The sequence below is a fragment of the Nematolebias whitei genome, chromosome 21 (genome assembly GCF_014905685.2).
Source record: "Nematolebias whitei isolate Nwh7 chromosome 21, NemWhi1, whole genome shotgun sequence".
NCBI classification, from domain to species: Eukaryota; Metazoa; Chordata; class Actinopteri; order Cyprinodontiformes; family Rivulidae; genus Nematolebias; species Nematolebias whitei.
In genome coordinates, this window is record NC_056518.1 from 2046188 (window position 1) to 2056087 (window position 9900).

The following is a 9900-nucleotide window of genomic DNA, read 5'->3' on the forward strand; positions in this document are numbered from 1 at the left end:
GGTGGTTTGGTTGCTAGCAACCTGGCAGGCCTCTGGAATGGTCTGCCCAGCCTTAAGGTTTGCTGTGTCTAGCACAGGAGGATCCTTTGTGGCTGGTTTTAGGGACCACAGCACCTTGTTGATGGTGTCCACGCGGACACCCAACCTTACCAAAATGTCAGAGCCTATGTAGGTTGCATGTGGTAAGTTTTGGATCACGAGAAACGGGTGAACCAGTTCTTGTTGGTTCCAGTTCAGTTTTAGGTTAATGACTCCTTCCGCGGTCATTACCTGTGAACTATTGGGAACTAATGGAAAGCGGAAAGCTTTTTTAATTAGTTCTAGACCCACGTGTTTGTGAACCAAGGTTTCATAGAAAGCTCGGTTAATTGCTGATTTATCTGTCCACAGAGACAGAACAGCATCGTTGGTGTGGGATCCTTGGATCTCTACACCTTTAACTACCAGTGGTAGGTAGTGTTTGGTGGACTCTGACTGCTTCAGCTCACAGAGGAGGCTGTCTTGTTGGGTCCGAGTTTGGACCACCGGGTAGGTCTCTTTGGTTTCACATGATTTCAGAGGAATACTCACCGGGCTCGTGTCCTCGGCTGAGGAGTCCTTTGCGCCTTCCGCGGTACCTGCTGTTAGGCAGTCTGTGTTACACTCCGGAGGCAATTCTATTGGCAGTGGTTTGCTCACCTTTGCCCACATCGTTTGATCACCATAATCTATAATCGCGTCGAAGCGATTTATAAAATCCTGGCCAACCAAAAATGGGAATGAGTCAACACGAGACACGTGTACTGGGTGGTATAGTGTCATTCTGCCAATCTGCATGTGAACCATTGCTATAGCTGTCAGGGTTGTCCTCTTCTCTGAGAGACCCTGCATTTCTATAGCACATTCTGTGAGAGGTATTATCCTGTTAACACCGGCAGCGGCTGTCCTCAGCTCCTCGAACAGTTTAGCTGACATAATTGTTATGTCTGCCCCACCGTCCAGAAGTGCTTCATGTGTGAGGACTCCTTCGAGTGTCACTGACAGGTATGCCTTCTTGGCGACCCCCTTCTGATAAAGTTACACAGAAGCCTCTTAGGTTTTTTCTGACGTTTCTTCACACGTTCAGCCTTGTCTGTGTAATCTTGGTTTGTCTGAACCGTCAGCACAGCAGTAGCTGTTTCTGAGTGTTCAGCTTGCGATGACTCGTCATCGTTTGTGTGTGAGTTCACCCCCCCTTCTTCCGATGAGGGGTTGTTGGAGGCAACAACAACAATGTCTTGGTGTGTACCACCGACATCTGTGACGTTGTCATTCACGCCCTCAGATCTAATAGTGATTACATCACTGCATAGTGCTCTAGGTTGGTTTCCCATGTCAGTGTGTTTCAAAGTTTCTAACAACCTGCGTAGTTTCTATGTCTCTTCCGAGCTCAGAGGTGTAGGGCCTTGTTTCTGGAACCTTTGTGATTTTTTCGCCTCGGTTCGTTTCGTCCGAGGTGGGGGATGGTTAGGTACGTCTTTTGGGGGTTCCTTTTCGGACTTCCCCTGATAATATGGGTCACCTTGGTTCCCATATCTTTGCGTCCTACGCACACCCCATTTACGATAATCACGTTCATCCTCTGAAAGAGGAGTTTTATTGTCCCAGCGTGCACCTTCATGACGCGGTTTGTTAGTTTGAAAAGACTGCTTTTTCTCGCCTTTTTTAGGAGGGGGAGGCGATGCACGCCATCCTTCCAGTTCTAGCGAGTGGGGTTTAACCTTTACACTAGGAAACACCTCTATGGGCGTCTTAGCATGAGAACATGCCTCAAACACATTCACAGCACACTGTTTAATCTCATTGATGGATTTTTCTCTGAAATTTGCCATCATCTGTACTGACGTCTTAATGTCAGTGTGGAGATTTTTGCTGAAAACAAATTTAAAACCTTCTTCTTCCTCCATTCCGGTTTCATTTCTGTAACCAAAATAAGCTTGGAAGATTCTTTTGTAATAAACCTTTGGATGTTCATGCTTCCCTTGCGTGACCTTGTCTGCGGCCGGGGAACCAGCAGGTCCCGTGCAGGGGTCGTATTCCCTGATCAAAGCTTCACACAGAAGGTTGTAATCCCTTCTCGTTGCATGAGGTTGACGCTCGATGAAGGTGAACACCTCTCTGTCCGAAGTGAGCCTTATCAAACTGATTTTATCCTCAACCGTAGCATTAGGATAACCACTCAGTCTGAAATCAAGGTCTTTTAGATACGCTTTTGTACCTGTTGAACCCATTGGGCCAGGTACAAAGCGTTGTACATATTTTGAGATTTTTTGAAGTTCATCTATTGAAAGAGGAAGTTTCAATGGTCTCTCTTGCCTGCTTGGTAGTGGAGTCGACTCCATGCCATGATGCATTAATAATCCAGGCAAAAGGAGCCCCAACTAAGTATTGAGTACTGAACATGCTCATACTTTTTATTTTTATACTTTTCAGTTGGCCAACATTTATAAAAAAAAATCCTTTTTTATTGGTTTTAAGTAATCTTATAATTTTCTGAGATACTGAATTTGGGGTTTTAATGAGTTGTCAGTTATAATCATCAACATTAAAAGTAATAAACATTTGAAATTCAATTGAATTCAATTCAATTCAAACATATGTAGTGAACTAAGCCTCAGGTCAAATCTGGCCCTGAGGGCCTTCCTGGAACAAGAACTGTATTTCATTGATTTGCGTCCAGAAACACAAAATCAAGTCCATCCAGAGACTTTCTAAGTGTGTCCTGCACTGATCAATTGAAAGAACACTCTCTTTTTTATTATCATTACTATTTTACAAATGTCTTGATAATCAAAAGTGTGTTTAATTCAAATCATTTTTAAATGTTGAAGTAAACTACTTATTTTAAATCAACTGTGAAATAGTATTAATGATTTTTAATCCTCATTCAAAGTAGAAATCTAGTTAATGTCTGTTACAGAGTAATTATTCATTTTCTTGATCTTCTGTCTGAAATGAGCAGGTTGTAAGTCGGTCAAAAGTCGGAGACAAACGCAAACAAGTTTGTTGGAACGAACTGTCATGTTTTTAAATCCTCAGACGTAAATAGAGAAGCTGGCACCTGTTTCCTCCCAACTCACCTAAACATTTCTCTTGTCTGTCTCAAAAACATTTTCTGTCTGTTCCAAAACGTTTTTCTGACTTCTAGTGACCTCTTACGTCACAAAAACACACCCCTGATTGGCTCTTTTGGCCAATAAGGACTTCCCAAATAAACAGGAAACAGAACTCTTTAAATGTCGACACTTCCTAGTTCCAACCAGTGCGGTGGGAGAGCAGTTCAGTTCGGAGGGCAGAACCGAACAGAAAAGTTGCTGGAGAGAACAGGAGGTTCCAGACATGATCCGAAGTTCTTCCGAGTCTCGTGGGAATTATGAAATCTTCCACATCTGAGTGGAACCTCTGACGGACTCACAACTCATGTGAGCCCACCCGGGAGGTGAACGTGTGTTGAACGAAGTACCGTCACTACTCCGGACGTTTTCCAACCATCCTACGGAGACGCTGGAAATGGTAGCGTTAAATGGAACTCCGTACCAGTGGAGACATCTTCTACAGGTAAAGAGTCGATTTCCACTACCTAAGTGTACCGAGGTGAAGCTGGGTTCGGACGGAGAGTGCCGTTCATGTGTCGACACATATTCCCTCATCCATCTTTCCTTCTCCATTTAAACTTCATTTTCCCATCTTTAAAACTCTTCTATCTGCCAGTAATTAATCCAGATATTTTCATAAATGTCTGTTGTAATTAAGCTGTGTTATTGCTTCAATCAGAATAATCACGTGTACAATGTTTGATGTTAAACTTTGATTCTGTTAATAAATGACCGCATTCATTTTTGATGGGTCAAAGAAAATTAACGTCTCACGTCACTGATCTCTGTCACATATCTGTCAAGTAGCTCGAAAAAGAGAGAACCCGTTTAAATTAAGTATAATATCAGGTACTTGAACTAGTCCAGATATTATAACATGTAGTGGAGCTCCAAAGCTAATGAAGCTAACCGACCTGTCTCACTACACATATTTTATTAATCCCAAAGGGAAATGATTTGTTGTTGTAACACGTTATCCTCATTTCATTAAGAGATGTTATAGATGCGGATGCTGTAGACAGGAAGGATCTCTTGTAAAGGTCCATCCCACAGTGGATCCTAAGAAACTGGCTGCAGATGCCGTCCGATCCGTCCACCCAGACTCTGCTGGCCTCTCGGTTCCCCCGGGCTGTAGGACTGCCCAAATGCTGGGCAGAACTCCTCCCAGAGCGATGGCCACTCCTCCCAGCAGTCTGCTGAGCTCCTCGTCGGTGCGGACAGCCAACTGTAGGTGCCGAGGGACGATATTTTCCTGATTTTGTATTTTGCTTTGTGTGTTACCTGTTGTTCTGTCTGTACAGCACTTTGGTTGGCCTTGTCACTGTTTTAAAAGTGCTTTATAAATAAAGTGGTATGGTATGGTATGGATCCTGTCCTTCCGCTGTCATAAGCCGTTTTTCCTGCTAGTTCCAGGATCTTAGTGGTCAGGCACTCGAGCACAGCTGGCAGGTAGATGAGAATGCGTCTACAGAACATCCTTTTCAACTCATTTGAGATTTGGGGCTGTAGTTGAGATATTATTTGAGCTTTTGAGATGTTAATCAGCTGCTGTTGGTTGTAGAAAACTGCCTTGTTGCCACGGTTACACATCATAACAAATGTCCAAAACTAAAAAAGTTTCAGTAAAAATCCTTCCAGCTGCACAGCATCTGATATCAGAGGAAACAATCATCCAAAATATATATATATAAATAAATATAAATAAATAAATATATTAGTCTGTGAGTAATGAATGAATATAATATACAAGTTTCACTTTTTGAATGAAATTACTGAAATAAATACTTTTTTATGATGTTCTAATTTTATGGCCATGTAGCGGGAAGGGTTAATAATGATTAAAAATTTGTTATGAATTTTATTTTGAAGGAGCACCACTCTCAGCTCAGAGAGAAAATCTGAAGGTCTGAAAATCAATTCAGATGCTATTGTTTAATTACCTCGAATTACCCTTTTTACACCGTGAGTTATTTTATTTGAAGGATTCAGATGTCATAAGTAAAACACACACACTTTAATACAATTTTGTGATGTTTATTTGACTATATATGATAAAACAACTGTTGGAAATTATTTCTGACATTTGAATGAAGGCTTTGTTCACAACCGGAGTTTTATGGAAATTAACGTGACCGTAAAAATTGCTTGTTAGCAGGAATTAACAGCTAAATGAAATGATTCTATGTGCTTAACCAAACCAAAACAAGATGCAATGTAGAACAATTGGAATTTTCTGCAGGGCAGATTAATTATGCAAACGCAACTAAAAGAAAGACGTTTTATCGTTCAATAGTTAAAATTTGGTCTGAAATTTAAGGAAAAATATTTACTGAACTGAGTTAATACTAATTTGGTTAAAATCTAAATTCTCAGACACCAGAATCAACCTTCAGAGTATAGATCAGCTGTTCCTACCAGGAGTCGTCTTCGAATGGCCGCCTGAAGATACCAGATGTTGGACTCTTTCTGCTCAGATGGTTTTGTGATGTAAAGGTGGAAATTCCTTCACATCCCTGACATCAAGGCGCAGAGTTTGGTCACAGGCTCTAATGGCCAGCCGGAGCGTCTCGTGGAGTTCTGGACAGCTGTAGTTAACTCTGATGATGACAACTGCAGGTGTCTGGAGCGCTGAAGAGGGTTCTATCAAACTTTGCTAAAGTTGAAACTAATTTTCTCCTTGGAAGTTTTTATAGATTGTATCTTAAAAGCGTACTCCTTCTCCTCCTGTCTTCTCTCGTTCAACTACTTCTCTCAACTTCTAAAATTCATCTCTTCATCCTCTAAAAATTCATCTGAGAGGTCTTCCTCTCTTGTAAACAACTGACCACACCTCTGATTTGAAAGAGGTGGTTAATTTGAACCAATCAGAATGGAAGGGCTGAACTTTATCAACTAAATAAAGTATTATTTTAATCTGTTCTGTTGAAAAAGTCATCAAATAAAACCATTTAAGACACTTATCAACTTTAAATGAGGTTAAAACCAATACAAACACTTTGTTAACCTTATTAACAGAAAACAAGTTTGTAAACTTTTGGGCTACACAGGTTCTTGTCAGCTGCAGGAGAAACACGCATAGTGACTTATTTAGTTATTCACAGTAAACAATTATTTCATTACAGAAAAAACATTATTACTTCTTCTAAAAAAGTTCAATCTGGTCCTCTGGACATTCAAAAAAAACAAAACAAAGCAAAACAACAAAAAAATGTAGAAACATTTCGTCTCTCATCCAAGAGACTTCCTCAGTCTGAGGTGCTGTATTCAGCTCAGTCTCTTAAATAGCACCTTCTTAGAGTGGATCAACCAGTTTGCTGCTGACAACCAAAACCAGCTGATCACATGCTCAAGAAGGACCATCAGCCTAACAATGGATCATTAGCACCTGATGGTTGTTTACTGTTCACAGAGGGCTGAGTGATACTAGCAATCACAGCATTGTAAGAGGGGGACAGTTGAACCCGGAGGCCTCCACCCCTGTTTAATGATGGACGATTTCTTTTCACAAAGATGGCCTCCTTTACTCCTCTCTCAAACCACCGTCTCTCACAGACCACCGAGACCACCAGAGAGCTGCTATCTAAGCACCCGGATGAACGGATGGTGGGGGTTAAGGGACTTGCTCAAGGGCCCAGAGTGGGGTAAATGAGGGTGGAGGCAAGTGTGGGTGTTTCACCTTCCCCATCCACCTTTTGATATTTATTTATTAATTTATTTATTTAATTATTTCTATAGCACTTTACACAACCATGGTGATGGTGACCAAAGTGCTTAACAAAAAACAATACTTAAAATGACAATAGGTTAAAAGCAAGAAAACACAACCTAATAGCACAAATAAAACCAGAAATGTCACCACATATTTACGTACTAAAAGCTTGTTGGAATAAAAAAAGTCTTAAGCTTCGATTTAAAAGGGCCAAGTTCAGTAATCTGACGCAGATCAAGTGGGAGCTTATTCCAGAGTCGAGGTGCGGCCGCAGAAAAGGCACGGTCACCCCAGCGTTTATATTTAGTCCTTGGAACAGAGAGCAGGAGCTGTCTGACCTCAAAGATCTGGAGCGGGCGGGGAAACTTAGCATCTCAGTTATATAAGGAGAAGCAAGGCCATTCAGAGCTTTAAAAACAAATAATAAAAGTTTAAAATCTATTCTAAAACGGACGGGGAGCCAATGTAGTGAGAATAAAACAGGTGTGATGTGGTCCCATCTAGGAGTGTTGGTGAAAAGGCGCGCTGCTGCATTCTGTACAAGCTGGAGGCGACTCAGTGATGACTGTGGTACACCGACATACAGAGCGTTACAATAATCGAGCCTAGAACTGATAAAAGCATGAACAGCTTTCTCCAGGTCGCGACAATTTAAAAAGGGTTTGACCTTTTTTAAAAGGCATAAATAAAAGAATCCTGACCGGACAACAGAGGCAATATGTTTGTCAAAGTGTAAAGCCTTATCAAAGGTCACCCCAAGGTTATTCACACAGTCACTGAAGTTAATGTCCAAATTTCCCAGGCCAGTTGCATCTTTGTCACCAAATAAAATCCATTCTGTTTTACTGTCATTTAAAACCAGGAAGTTCTTGTTCAGCCAATGTTTGATTGCAGAGATGCAGTCAAAGAGAGAAAGCACTGGGTTATTGGATCCTGGCCTTAATGGTAAATAGATCTGTAAATCATCTGCATAAAAATGAAAGTTGACATTGTGTTGTCTTATAATAGATCCAAGTGGCAACATGTACAATGAAAAGAGCAAAGGACCCAAAATGGAACCCTGGGGCACCCCACACAGAAGAGGGGCTGTAGAGGAAGAGGAGCCATTGAACAAGATAGAAAAGGTTCTATCAGATAAATAGGACGTGAACCACTTCAGAGCAGTACCACGAATCCCAACAAAATCATGGAGGCGAGACAGAAGGACAGAGTGGTCCACAGGGTCAAAGGTCGCTGTGAGGTCGAGGAGCACCAGAGCTACTGGGCACCCAGAGTCAACTGACTGAGCTATGTCGTTATGAACTTTCAATAATGCAGATTCTGTGCTATGTCGGGATCTAAAACCAGATTGAAATTTATCCAGGATTGTGCTTTTTTCCAGAAAAGGCTGAATTTGCGTAAGAACAATTTTTTCTAAAACTTTGGAGAGGAAGGATAAATTAGAAATAGGTCTAAAATTTGATAAAACCAAGGGATCAAGATTTGTTTTTTTGAGAAGGGGGCGGACCGTTGCATGTTTAAAAGCAGAAGGCATAATTCCAATGAACTGAAAAAAGGAAGAAGGTAAGGACCAACAATATTAAAAACCTCTTTCAATAATCTGGTGGGGAGAAAATCAGTGGGGCAGTTGGTGGGTTTAGTGGATTTGACGATTTTGTCCAAGAGGGAATAAGACACTGGTTCAAACTGGTCAAATAAAGCAGAACCAGCAGAGATAAAAGAACAGTCTGAAACAGAAGTAGCAGGTGTGCCTGTGGCTTGTCTGACCGATGCAACTTTATCAATAAAAAAGGAGAGAAAGTTCTCACAGGTGGAGGCTGAGGCATCATGTAAGACTGAGGTGGGTGGATTTAAAACAGAGTTAATTGTATTAAATAACACCCGGGGGCAGTGGCTACTGTTTGTGATAATGTTAGACAGAAATTGTGATTTTGCATCATTAACAGATCTCTGATACAGAACAAGAGTTCTCCTTAATAAAACCAAAGAATCATGTTGCCTGTCATGCTTCCACTGTCTTTCAGCCCTTCTACATTGTCTCCTGAGTTTGCATGCAGGAGGATCTTTCAGCCAAGGCTCAGCTCTGGGTTTAGGGTGTCTGAACTTCACCGGAGCAATAGAGTCCAGGATCCCAGTGCAGGTATCAGAAAACAATGACAGGAAATCTTTGGGACACAGAGAAACATCAGGACCAACTGAATAAAACTGTGAGTCCATAAAAGCAGTGGTGAACTGTCGGGCACTGGCTGAGGTGAGACAGCGGCGATGACACCCCGCAGCCAGAGGCCTCCTGGCTGGGTGGGGGGCTGTAAATTGGAAAAAAATAGGGAAATGATCCGAGATGGCAGACTCAGAAATTTCAAAGTGAGAAATGGACAGTCCATGAGAAATAATAAGGTCCAGAGTGTGGCCAAGATGATGTGTTGGTGAATTCACTGATTGTGTTAAATTAAAAGAGGCTAAAAGCTTTAAAAACTCAGAAGCCAGTGGGTCAGTGGGACAACAAATACGAATATTAAAATCTCCACAAATAAAAAAACTGTCATAATTAGAAATAATATCAGCAAGGAATTCAGAGAATTCTTGAATGAATTCCTTGTTATATTGTCAGTTCAGGGAGTTGAACAGGTGACCTTCCGATCACAGACCCACCTTCTCTATCCTCTGCGCCATCACTCCCTCATACCTTTAATAATTAATAATAATGTTATAATTTCTGGATTTGGGCATTGGGTTTTTTGTTGTTTTTGTTGTGACAACTGGAACTATTTACAGTAATTTGCTCATTTTCTTCAAAATACTGACATTTCATGAAGTTTTTCAGTTGAAAATAACTTGATATATATTAGCTTCAACATTGTAAGCAGTTTCTAGTTAATTTGTTTCAAAGGGATTTATATAAAACAAGTCCAAGGTGAATCCAGGCTTGATCAAGGACTTCTACAGGCATTTCAGTTGCATAAAGTGAACCTAATGTCATATTTCCAGCCAAATCCTGAATCACAGTACTGTATCCATCCATCCATTCATCCATCCATCCATCCATCCATCCATCCATCCATCCATCCATCCATCCAT

At 41.1% G+C, this 9900-nt stretch overlaps 1 protein-coding gene across 1 annotated transcript in view; it reads right to left on the minus strand.

Annotated features, from left to right (window-relative positions):
* LOC119427624 (GDNF family receptor alpha-4-like) overlaps window positions 1-9900 on the minus strand; it is a 559979-nt gene that overhangs the window by 241754 nt on the left and 308325 nt on the right. The gene's annotated exons all lie outside the window — the stretch shown is intronic.